The sequence below is a fragment of the Gracilinanus agilis genome, chromosome 6 (assembly GCF_016433145.1).
Source record: "Gracilinanus agilis isolate LMUSP501 chromosome 6, AgileGrace, whole genome shotgun sequence".
Lineage (NCBI taxonomy): Eukaryota > Metazoa > Chordata > Mammalia > Didelphimorphia > Didelphidae > Gracilinanus > Gracilinanus agilis.
In genome coordinates, this window is record NC_058135.1 from 33,674,712 (window position 1) to 33,688,137 (window position 13,426).

Sequence of the window (13,426 nt, forward strand, 5' to 3'; positions counted from 1 at the left end):
CTGTATCAAACGCAGGGTGATTAGAACTAAAATTTCGAGATAAGTAGAATAGCATCAAGACAAAAATCTTATAATTAAAACCAGACAACTTTGACATTTAAATCACTTTCTCAGTGTCATACTTCCTCTTTCACATACCTCCAGTAGGGATCACAAGCTAAGTCATTGGCACATGGGGACACCTATATCCAAACTACACAGTGAACCTGAACAAGATTTCCCTTACTACCTGGGATATATTCTGAGTCCTTTTCAGGACTGTTCACCTACCTGTGGTGAGCACCCGGCATCTCTTTCTCAAAGCAACTGTAAGCATGCCCAATGGCCATACTCTGGCCACACACTAGGCTAAACTACGTTGAGGGTAACTGAAAAGCCTCAAATCCATCAGTGAGTTAGGGAGATGTCTACTCCAAGCATGTGGAGATTTCCCTCAACAGAATGAGTGAGTAAGAGCAATGTGTTCCAATGGCCAGGCAGTTGGCAGGCATAGTGTCCTAGAGTACCGAAGATGCTCAAGGCACATCCACTGCATCCTGAGCTATTATCAGTCATCCTGACTTTTGTCTACCACTGGACTTTGATGACTCTGGAAGAGAGGGTGAGACTGATGATTTCATGCAACTCTGCCTCACTGAAGTCCAATTTACATGCAATTAGAACATCACCAGATGATGCCATTAGTCTTCTTTGAAAATGAAGGAAAAACAAGATTCTTCCCAGGCAAATGAAGGAAAGAATTAGAGCATAGGGAGGAAATAGGAGATGCCTAACTAAGGGATGGATTAAAGAACAAATCATAAAAAAAATGAACAACTATGTGAAAGTTCATAATGTTCATGATGATGAAATTACATAGTAGGAACTAATAAATACTTCTTGATAATACTAAATTGATGAGATGCAACTAAAGCAGTCCTCACAGAAAAAATTCTAACTCTGAGAATATACATAAATAACAAAGATTAACTTGAACACTCAAAATTAAAAATATACAAATACTATAGAAAATGATAAGTAAAGGTAATGGAGACACCAGGGATATTATAATAAAACTAAGGGTACACACACTGGGGTTTATGAGAGACTAGACCTGGACATGGAGACCAAAACAGCCAAGATGCTCCTAACTGACAAAGGGACAGTTGATCAACTGTCACCCTGGGCCAGAGGCTTTGAATCCAACAGGCAAGGTAACAGGTTATAACTGGTTTTAATTATGAACAACTAAAAGGTGGGAAAGGGATGTCTACTCTAAAATCTTAAAACCTAATGACAAAACCCACAGGGAAAGGGAAGGACTTATTTCTACACTAACTTAGTGACCTAAACAGACAGGGCCCAAGGAGCTGTAATGGAGTCTCTGGGTTTCTGCCTCAGACCCGGTCCTGCCAGGCTTGAGCACAGCTAAGGGCTGATGTGGCTTTGGGTTTCTCACTGCAATCCACCAATGATCTCTGGATGCCAAGAGCCAAAGTGGTCTCAGGTACCAATTTGAGAAGGTGTGCTCGAGACACTGGCCACCAGATCTCAAACTTCTCCTCTTCCCTTGGTACAGCACTGAAGATCTTGACTCTTTGCTAGATGCCACACCACACAGGATCCCAGGGAAAATCAGGAAGCAGAATGTCCTTTTACTCTGAGGTCTCCCAGGGCTCACCACAGTTTGTGCTAACCCCTAATGGAGACCCTCTCAGAGCACAAGTCCCTTCTTCTTGCTCCTTCATTCTATCCTGGAATTCCCAACACCAGCTCCTTCCTGCTAGGTACACCTTAATTCTTAATCACTAACTAATCTAATCTTCCTCACAATACAAATTTAACAAAAAGAGAATATACTGAAAATTAGAGGAGAAATAGAAAAATGGAAAAGTATATTAATGATAAACAAAACCAAGATTTTTTTCTTTGAAAAAAAATAGCAAACTCAATAAACTTTTAGTTACCATGATTAAAAAAAGCTCAATGGCTAGAGCCAAGCCTGGAGACGGGAGTTCCTGGGTTCAAATCTGGCCTCAGACACGTTTTAGCTGTGTGACCCTGGGCAAGTCACTTAACCCCAATTACCAAACCCTTATCACTCTTCTGCCTTGTAACTTACTATTGATGCCAAGACAGAAGGTAAAGGTTTTTGTTTTTTTTTAAGAGAGAATAAAATTATATTTACCAAAACCTTTTTAAATAGATGAACCTTTGAGGAAGTTTTTTAGAGGATTTTTTTTTATAGAGGATTGATCAACTCAAAACTATAGGGTAGTGGGTTCTGGCACTCTTGTTATATTTTCCTATAGAGGGCATGGATACACTCCTGGACATCTACTGGAGAATAAGTATCATGAATTTGGGAGACAAGGAATCATATGTCTTCTCTCTCTCTTGAAGGGAGAAACATTATTATGTAGGCAAACTGAATTAATTTAGAAATATATTTCTTGTGTCCAGAATTTTATATATATAATTTATTACATATATATGCACACATAGATATACACATATATATGGCAAACTGAAAAGAGTGATGGTTATAATTATGCCCTCAGAAATAGCAATAATAAAAATAAACAAAATTAAAAAGGTAAGTATGAAAATAATGCTTAAAGGCACCATAGATAATAGTTAATCTATATAGTAATACATTTTTTAAAAAAATTTTAAACCCTTAACTTCTGTGTATTGACTTATAGGTGGACGATTGGTAAGGGTAGGCAATGGGGGTCAAGTGACTTGCCCAGGGTCACACAGCTGGGAAGTGTCTGAGACCGGATTTGAACCTAGGACCTCCCATCTCTAGGCCTGGCTCTCAATCCACTGAGCTACCCAGCTGCCCCCTACATATTTTTTTAATTGAATGGACTTCTCAGACCTTAAAGGAGGGATTCTTATTTATGTGTGCATGTGTATGTTTGTATGTTGTAGACCTCTTTGGCAATTTGGTGAAACCCTATGGACCCCCTCTTACCAACTTTCACTAATGGGGTCTCTTGAGCAGATTCAGAACATTAAATAGTTTCTACCAGTGAAACATGGGTGGCATATGGAACAAAACCTTTTATTGGCATATATTAAATTAGTAAGGTTTTCTAGCCATAACAATTTTTTCATCTTTTTTTCCTATTCTCATTTACAAAATCCTTTTGTCATTAATGTCAAAGTCATTAAGTTTTTTAAAAAATTAAAATCCATTACTTTCTATCTTAGACTCAATACTGTGTATTGGTTCCAAGGCAGAAGAGGTATGGGGGCTAAGTGATTTGCCCCAGGTCACATAGCTAGGAAGTGTCTGAGGTCAAATTTAAATCCAGAACCTCCCACCATGCCTTGCTCAGTCATTAAAATTTAAGTATATGTTTTTTTTTTATCACACACATGTATATGTAGATTTATATGTATAAAGTGAGTATCATATTTCTTGCCTTTTCAATAGGTGGGAAAAGGGATGGAGGAAGAAAAAGCACTTGGAATTGAAAAATAAAAATTAAAAAATAAAGTATATGTTTATTTTGTTTTGTCATCTTAAATTATTTATAGAATTTCTCTAATATCTCATTTTCGGCAACAGATCTTGGCATATAAGTTTGCAATTATTTTTGTAGCAGTGATTCCTAGGCATGGGCCTGAAAACTTGCAGGAAAAGTAAGAGGAGAGCTTTGTTGCACATACAGGTACTTGGATTTAGCTCTTGGCTGTTTGCAATCTCATGGCCAGGAAAATGATGGTCTTCTGAACTCCATTTTGGGTTTTCTTTCTAAGTGGCTGGAAAATGCAGGTCACCCTGCCCTACCTCTCCAAGAGTCAAGCAAAATAGAAGGATCAGAACTGATAGCTTTCCTAGAGTGTTGTTGGGTCCTGTGTAGAGAACTGGAAATATAAGAATGTAGAACAGGTAGAGCTGGTTTTAGGACTTATAATGCAATAAGTGTGCTATAAACTAGAGCCAAAGTGAGATTCATCAGATCTAGCTCCAAAGACTTCCTTTCCACCTATTTCCTAAGAGCTCTCGCTAAGGAAATATTTGTAAATTCTTTTTTTAAAATATATTTTTCTATGTTTACATGATTCATTTTCTTTCCCTCCTCTTTCTTTCCCCCTCTCAGAGCCAATAAACCCTTCCACTTGGTTATACAGATGTTATCACTTATACTTATTTCCATATTGTTCATTTTTACAATAGAGCAATCTTTTAAAACCCAAACTCCCAAACATATATTCATATAAATAAGTGATAAGTCATTGATTTTTCATCTGTGTTTTTACTCCCACACTTATTTCTCTTGATGTGGTTAGCATTCTTTCTTATAAGTCCCTTGGGATTATCTTATATTAGAAAAGTCCATTACTCTGGATTTTCCCACAATGTTTCACTTTCTGTGTACAATGTTCTCTTGGTTCTGTTCATTTCACTCTGCATCAGTTCCTGGAGGTTCTTCCAGTTCATATAGAAATCCTCCAGTCCGTCATTCCTTACAGCACAATAATATTCCATCAACATCATATATTACAATTTGTTCAGTCATTCCCCATTCGAGGGAAATCCCCTCATTTTCCAATTTTTTGCCACCACAAAGAGCACAGCTATAAATATTTTTGTACAAACATCATTCAGGTGGTATTGTTGGATTGAAGGGTATGCAAGGAGTGGGATATTGTGAAGGAAGAGAGATGACTTCAAACACAAGATGGAGATGCAAAGAGCAGAAGTGAGAATTTCAGTTTGGGAAATTTGAGTGTAGGAGTGCAATTCCACCAGTTCAACCATAACTGGAAATAGGAGAGAAATCAAATGGTGGAAGGGGAAGAGAGACAATACAAACATAATTAGACCACCATCTTGTGGTTAAGCAATATATTACATGTCCTTAGCTGGTGAATGAATGAATGAATCATACTGGCCAGTAGCTCACCATAAATAGCAAAAAACCCCAAGGGAACAAGTCAGATAGAGATGGGTATAGTTCTGGCAGTACCATATGCTTGTACTCACTGAACATACCATCAGTGTACATTTGCATGGTGCTCTTTCTGTAAATGCTTCTCCATATCATAATATGAGAGACCCAAATGTCCTATAAAAATGGTATTTTTTTTTGGTTGCCCTTATCAATCTCACTATTTTCAGTAGCTCCCTAATTTGCCTTACTAAGGAGTTACTGATGATCTATCTTTCTATTTTGTCAAAATTACTGTCTAATTTCATTTATAGAAAGGTCAACACTAGAATAATTCCACTAGAGAAAGGTCTCATATTTACAGTACTGGTTGATTCTTAGTAGCCTCTTCCCTTTACCATCATTTAGCCAGAATTTGCCAAGATTTGTGCTCTTTCAGCATAGTTTTTGATAAACCAATGTTATATCTAAGTCATGGTGAGACATAGAGTAGGATTTTGTTCTGATGGGTATTTACAATGAATAAAAATAAGATTTGTTTTCAATTTTATTGCCTATAATTTCATCATTTCATATGATAATTTGAAATGCTTTTAGGAAATCTGCTTCTCCTTCCATATATAATTACATATATGTGCACATATAATACACATAAGCACTTTTTTTTTTAGAGAAGACTCTATTGAAGACATCAGGAAGGATCTTGTGTAGAAGTTGGTATTAGAAGTAGAGATGAGGAAGAAGTTCATTGCCTGCATAGGGGAGATCCTGAACAAAAATACAGAGAAAGGAGTTTGAATATTATATGTGCAGAAGAGTATGAAGGTCAGTCTGGCTACTATATAGAGTGTGTGAAGGGGAATTCTATGGAATATTTTGGAAAGATAGATTGGAATCGAAGTGTAAAGGGTTTAAAATTTAAAAAGAACTCCTATAGGCAATATGGAGCCAGTGGAGTTTATCAAACAAAGGAGAAAGATGGTAAGATCTATATCTTAGAAAAATGTGGGGAGAATAGATTAGAATGGGGAGAGACAAGGTTAATTAGAAGACTTTTAAATGCAAGTAGTCATGCGAGTATAGAACAAGGGATAGATAAGAGATATTAGAAATGAAAAAATTAAGCAACTGATTAGGTGTATGAGAGAGAGTGATGAATCTGTGATGATGAATCTGTGTTACTGTAAGGATGGTAGTACCATTAAAAGAAATAGAAGAGTTCAGAAGAGGGATAGTTTTTTGGGAAAAGATTTGTTTTGGACCCACATTGAGCTTTTTCTGTGTGACACACAATTTAAGATTTCTAATAGTTGGCATGCAGGAGAAATATGGGCTGGATATATAGATTTAATGGAAATGGTTATTGGACTTATAGAAGCTGGAGAGGGGAGAGACACAGAGAGTGAAAGAAAGAGAGCAGTGGGGGAGAAGGAAGGAGAAAGAAAAGAAGGAGGAGGAGGAGGGGGAGGGTAAAGAGGAGAAAGAAAGAAAGGAAGGAAGGAAGGAGAAGGGAGTGGGATGTAGGTGATATTTCAACAAAAGAGCCTGAGGAATTGTCAGATAGGAGAAGAACCAAAAACTAAATAACAGAACAGAAAGTAGAAACCTTTAGCTAGACTGTGGACTCTACAAATGAGAATGGAACAAACAGAACTCAAGGACTATGAAACAAAAAGAAATATTAGGATAAAGTAAAAAAATTGAAAATATAAAGATATAAACTTCATAAAATGAAGATATGAGATAAAAACATAAAGAAAATATGTGATGTATTATAAAAATGACCAACTTGGAAGACAGATCAAGAAGAGATAATTTAACAATAACAAGAGTCCCAGAAAACTATGATCCATCAAAAATTTGGATACCATATTTCTTTTTTTTATTTGAAAATCTTTAATAAATTAATTGAATATATTTGTTCATGGTTACATGATTCATGTTCTTCCTCTCCCCTCCCATAGCCAATGAACAATTCCACTGGGTTTTACATGTATTAGTGATCAAGACCTATTTCCATATTATTAATATTTGCATTAGGATCACTTAGAGTCTATATCCCCATCGACCCATGTGATCAAGCAGTTGTTTTTCTTCTGTGTTTCTACTCCCACAATTCTTTCTCTGGATGAGAATAGCGTTCTTTCTCATAAGTCCCTCAGAATTGTCCTGGATCACTGCATTGCTGCTAGTATAGAAGTCCATTACATTCAATTGTGCCACAGTATATCTGTCTCTGTGTATAAGGTTCTGCTGGTTCTGCTCCTTTCACTCTGCATCAGTTCCTGGAGATAGTTCTAGTTCACAAGGAATTCCTCTAGTTCATTATTCCTTTCAGCACAATAGTATTCCATCACCAACAGATACCACAATTTGTTCAGCCATTCCCCAATTGAAGGGCATCCCCTCATTTTCCAATTTTTTGCCACCACAAAAATCACAGCTATAAATATTTCTGTACAAGTCTTTTTCCTTATGATCTCTTTGGGGTATAAACCCAGCAGTGGACACCATATTTCAAGAAATCATTAAAAATACTGCAATAAAAAAGGGAATGAATTCACAATCACCTTCTGAAAGAAACCTTGAACCTCAAACATCTAACAACAGAGGCAGCTTGTTGGTGAAGTGGATAGGGTGCTGTCCTAAAGTCAGGAAGACCTGAGTTCAAATCCACCTCAGGTACTTGTTAGCTACTTAACTCTGGGAAAATGACAACCTTTGTCTGACTCAGTCTCCATATCTATAAGATGGAGATAAAAAAGCACTGAACTTGAAGGGTTGTTGGTGAGGATGCAATAAGATATTTGTAAATCACTTCACAAATTTTTAAGAGCTATACCAATGATTTGTTGATGATGATGATGACAAAATAAAAATTCAGAGCTTCCAAGTCAAAGAAGATATTTTGATAGATTATGATTACACAATAAGAAATTATGAGGATGGGAGGTAACTAGATGGCTCAGAGCAGGGGTCGGCAACCTTTTTGGCCATGAGAGCCATAAACGCCACATTTTTTAAAATGTAATTTCATGAGAGCCGTACAGTGCTCACAGTGCGCGCTCCTGTAACAGCGCCTGAAAAAAAATTGACTTTGTGGTTCCTGAAGAAAGAGCCATATCTGGTCCTCAAAAGAGCCAGATATGGCTCGAGAGCCATACATTGCCAAACCCTGGTTCAGAAGATAGAGATGCATAGAGATCAAATGAGAAGTCCTGGGTTCAAATTTGGCCTCAGACACTTCTTAGCTATGTGACACTGGACAAGTCAACCCCAATTGCCTAGCCCTTGCTACTCTTCTGCTTTGGAACTAAGAGGGTTAAAAAAAAAAGAAATGATGAGAAGGATGGTTTCAGAAAAACCTGTATGAATTAATTCAAAATAAAGTAAGTAGAATCAGGAGATTTTCTTGTAGGCATTTTCACATTTTTGTCTTTTTCCAAGTTTGCGTTTTAGTCTTATTTGCAATTTTAGTGACTTTATACACCAAAACGACATTACTATGTAGTACAGAGAGGGGGGGGGCAAACAGTTTTGCAGGCTTTGGCTGAGTTCTGATGAGTTTAGAATCTTGGAAGAAAGTTTGAGTTGGACCTGGGAACTCTTGGAGAGAACAAGGGCCAGCTGAGCTGCTTCTTCTCCTGCTTGAGATTGAAAACCTAGCCTAGTTTTGGAGTGTTTTTTTTGAGATTTGTTAATTTAAATAAACCCTTTGAATCTCCATACTCTACCTCATTTTCCTACCTTAATTTCCCTTACCCAAATATCTGATAGGAGTGAATAAGGAGAGTGAATCAGAGAGTAGTTTCAAATCTGTGAGAGTTTAGCTCTACCCTTGCAGTACTTTATCTAGAGAGGTTTTGTAGTTATCATCCTAATCCCTTTTGATTTCAAAATCACCTTGAGAGCTGAGTCCCGGCAGAACCTTGCTCAAACTCCATTCCTGCTTCCCTTCCCCACCTAAGGTTTCTTTAAAGAGCTGTTAGAGCTTCCTTAAACCTTTTACCCTGACAATCTAACCTTGAGAAGACAATAAACCCCTTTTGTGTTTAAAACAGACCTTTTAGTTATTTTGTCAGTTAATTAGTAAGAAAGGGAAGAAGAGGAATAGAATCAACATACTCTGGGCTTGAAGGGAAGCCGGGTATCCATCTTGAAGAAGGTGTAACTTCAAAACAAGTCCCTTCCTGTGAAATTAACTAAAGCCTGTAGTTAATTTCAATCAATCTATTTCCCTTCAGTTTGTCTTTAGTCCAAGTCCTAGTCTATAAGCCCTGCTGCTCTTTGCCTGTTTAGATTAATTCCTCCTCTCCCTGGAAAATCTTTGTTACCTCAGTGTTATACTCCCTGACTTCAGCCTCATATTATATCCTGCATCTCACTATTACATCCTACCTGTAACCCTTATTACCTCCCTAACAAATCCCTTATAACATCCCCATAACATCTTTCCAAATTCCCAATTACACTTTTTATACCAAAATGACATTACTATTGTAAGAGGGAGATTTTAGGTTTTTATAGATATATATTAAAGTGTGGCCACCAGGAATCAACAATTCAGATTGATTCCGTAATTAAATTAGACCCAAGTCAGCTTCGGGTTAATGTAGTTTATTTACAATCAGGAAGGTAAAGGTAAGGAAATAAAGAGAGGGAGAGGCTAGTCCAGGCCTACAGAGGCCTGGACGGAGAGAGAAGGTTAAGAGGCTAAATAAATGAAAAGGTAGAGTTTGGAAAATCGCCAAGGTAGGCCCAAGGAAATTAGCCTAACTTACCCACGCGACCATTCTGAGTAGAAGCTGCCTGAGGTCTCCTCAGAGATCCTTCAGCTCCACTTTCAAAGTGGGAACTCCCTTTGCAGGAAGTCACCAACATACTTGAAGAGAAAGTGTCTTTCGTCACTTCCCGTCGGTCCACCTCTAATTCAAGTGGACAAATGACAGCTTCTACACTGATTTGGACTGCCCAAAGGGCCGTCCCTTGTTCTTGATTTGTTACTTGTTGTCACGTGTGGGTAACTCATCTCCCCTCCCCACTAAGGGAGGCGGGAATGACATCATCTCGGGTAGGTAGAGTTTTTATTATGAATGGACTAGAGCTAATTCTATTTACACACTATGTTGAGATCAATGTACAGTGTGTCTGACTGTGCCTGATTAGATCAATGCAAGCTCAGAAATCTGTCACAGGTTGGACAGTTAAGCTTATCTCCCCTGCATATCCTAATGTATCTTTTATGCTATTTGTTCATTTCATGAGCATATTTCTTGACTTTGAACTTTATGTCGAAGTGAGGATTTTCTTACTTGGGGGGTGGGAAGGCACTGTCCCAAGCTTCAGATATTTTTGTGTTGCTATTTTTAAAGCTGGATCTGCTGGCCTTTAAATTTTCAGTGCTTCCAAAGTGGTGTGATTTGGGGAGAGGTATGGTCACTGCTCTACATTCTGGTCTCTTGTTCTCTGCAGCTACAAATGCATCACTTCCTCTTGCTTCTAGAACCATGACCCCTTCTCTCAAAAATATCAAAAATATTCCTCCCCACCCAGGAATTGTGGCCCAGATTTTCATATGGGCAATAGAGTTGCCACGTAGTGTTAGATCCTGCCCCCAGAATCAGGAAATAGTCCCTCAATCTTTTTGACCATTTGCCCTACTCCTTTATGATCCCTGGGCTTTTGAAGTTGCTGCCACTATTACACCTGCCTCTAGGGCCCACTGCTATTGTTGCTGCTGTGGATGCTCCAGTCTGGTCCCTTCCCCAGTCTCATAAACCTTTCCTGTTGACCTCCTAAGTTTTTCTGTGAAGGAAAAATGTCTCAACCTGACTTTTTTACTTTTTACTTTAGCTTTGATGCTTCAGAATTAAATTTTAAGTGTTATTTTAATCTTGTTTAGAGGGAAATATTGAGAGAATTTGGCTAGGTTGCTGCTTCTGCTCTACCATCTTGGCTCCATCTGAAATGATTGTTTCAGCAATAAATTACTCGTGTTAATAAACTTTTTTTTCTCTTTTTTTTAAACCTCCTTATTTGCAAAGGAAAGGAAATAGGGAAAAATAGGAAATAGTATATTACGACATGAATAAAGGGAAATGCAATTTTAACAGTTATAATTGTGAAAATGAATGGAATTAGGTGGATGGTTGGTTGTTGTCCTTTGTACTCATAGAGAACCCAAATGACATTACTATGTTGGGGTTAATGTACAGTGTGTCTTACTGTGGCTGATCAGACCAGCTCAGAAGGCTCTGTCACAGGTTGGACAGTTAAGCATAGCCCCCCTGCATATTCCTCTCTCTCTCTCTCTCTCTCTCTCTCTCTCTCTCTCTCTCTCTCTCTCTCTCTCAAAAACCCCTTACCTTGCATCTTAGAATCAATACTATATATTGGTTCTAAGACAGAAGAGCAGTAAGGGCAATGGGGATTAAGTGACTTGCCCAGGGTCACACAGATAGTAAGTGTCTGAGGCCAGATTTGAACCCTGAATTTCTATCCAACAAACCACTCTGAATCTTCTCTTTTAAAGACTAAATATCTCCTGTCCCTTCAAATGCTCCTCAACATCTTTATCCATTATAGTTTTCCTCCTACGGACAGTGGATACTGAATAATCTTCATGTAGCATATGCTTTGAGGGGAATGAATAGTTATAATTATAACATGCACATGCTTCAGTCCTAAACTTCTATCTGCAGTAGAAGATTGGTTTCCCAGAGGATGGCTGCTACTTCTCCTCTCAGTGACAACTAATAGATAAATTTTTCTTAAAATAACTCAAGCCCCTACTTTCTTCCACTGAGTATACATTGTTATCAACTAGCCAGCCAGACTTAAATTACCTTATCAGAAATTGTATTTACTAAGTTGATACAGTAATAACAGTTGGTACAAAACATTTCTCCCAAAAGTCTATGACATCTTCTCTTAACTAGTATATACAGTGTCCAGTAGAAAATGGGCTACAGCTTAGAGTAAATGATGTAATAAAAGGGATAAGTTGTGAGCTCCTGAAAGTTCTTTTGCTGGAAGTCTTTTTCTCCCCTATATGCATCTCTCTTGAAGATCTCTATAAGCATAATTTAATTTTTTGCTAAACCCTCTATACTCTTCTTTTTTAATAGGCAATGGGGGTCAAGTGACTTGCCCAGGGTCACACAGCTGGGAAGTGTCTGAGGCCAGATTTGAACCTAGGACCTCCCATTTCTAGGCCTGGCTCTCAATCCACTGGGCCACCCAGCTGCCCCCTAAACCCTATATACTCAGTATCGTAAAATATTTATTTTTGTCAGAATAACTGACAGCTTTCTAAAGAGATACTTTTGGTTTGTGTTTATAACAAGCATTTCCCCCTCTATAGTTCATTCAAAATACTTCAACTGAAGTAAATTATGAACTTAAAAAAAAATATATATATATATATCCACCTTGAGTTTTCATTATTAAGCAAAAAAAAAAATTAGTTCCTTCAAGTAGGATAAATAGAAATTATTCTCTCTTGTGCTAATTTGGTGAACATAAATGCACTTTACACAGCAAAGTAATCTAGTCACTTATTGGCAAATTTAAAGTGAAGATAAAGTAATTTACAATTTCTACCCCAATAGAAGGCAGAACTGCCTTTTCTCACATGTACTTTTTAGTTACCAACACTCTTCTGGCAATGATAGGATTGTTTGTCTTAGATTTTTAATGGCATAGACATAGACATATATTTCAAATCTTAAACACACTTTGGGAAGGCATTAATCTGAATCTTCATCATCAAGATAGTCCTCAGCATTGCTTAATGTCCGAACCACATCTGTCCCTTGTTTCTTCTTAAGCAGAGCAGCACAGGCAGCATTGGTTGCCATGTCCAGGGCTAGCTTCTTCTCATTATTTCTCAAGTCTGTCCTAGCACCTTTTGCCAGAAGCATCTCTACAATGTAAAAATATGGAATGCTTCACGAATTTGCGTGTCATCCTTGCGCAGGGACCATGCTAATCTTCTCTGTATCGTTCCAATTTTAGTATATGTGCTGCCGAAGCGAGCACCCTATATACTCTTGAAGTTTCCTTTCCTATGCTTTTACTTTGTTCTTACCTTCTGATGTCACTGTTACCACTTATTACAGTTCCCAAGATGCTATAGGATACTAATGAAAAGTAAAAATTCCCTGACTCTTTGGAGTTAACAAGGTTCTTTTTTGGTCATGAGGGAAGGAAGGATATAGCCCTTCCCAAGTGATCCCCTTTCAGGAGCTTGGCTAGACTTCCTTCTCTTCTTCTTTCTAGAACCTCAAATGCTGGTTTCTGAACTGGTTTACTTTTTTTTTTTTAATAGCACACCACAGGGCATGGCATAGTATACATTAAATCAGTGTCTTTTATTGGTTGATTCAATAGGGATGTTCTTACCTGATAAAACTCTCAGGACTAGAGTATTTGATTAGTTGTCTTGAGTGGAAGTAGGCTGATTGAACTAATCAGTTCCCTTCCTTACACATATATTTCATTTAATTATATTGCTTCTCTTTCACATATACATCCCTCCA

The 13,426-nt window shown here is 37.7% G+C and overlaps 1 non-coding gene across 1 annotated transcript; it reads right to left on the reverse strand.

Moving 5' to 3' along the window:
- Positions 1-12,819: 12,819 nt before the first annotated feature.
- Positions 12,820-12,926, reverse strand: LOC123253196. The gene has a single exon (XR_006506571.1). It is a non-coding gene; the product is annotated as a U6 spliceosomal RNA (small nuclear RNA).
- Between the last annotated feature and the right edge of the window lie 500 nt (positions 12,927-13,426).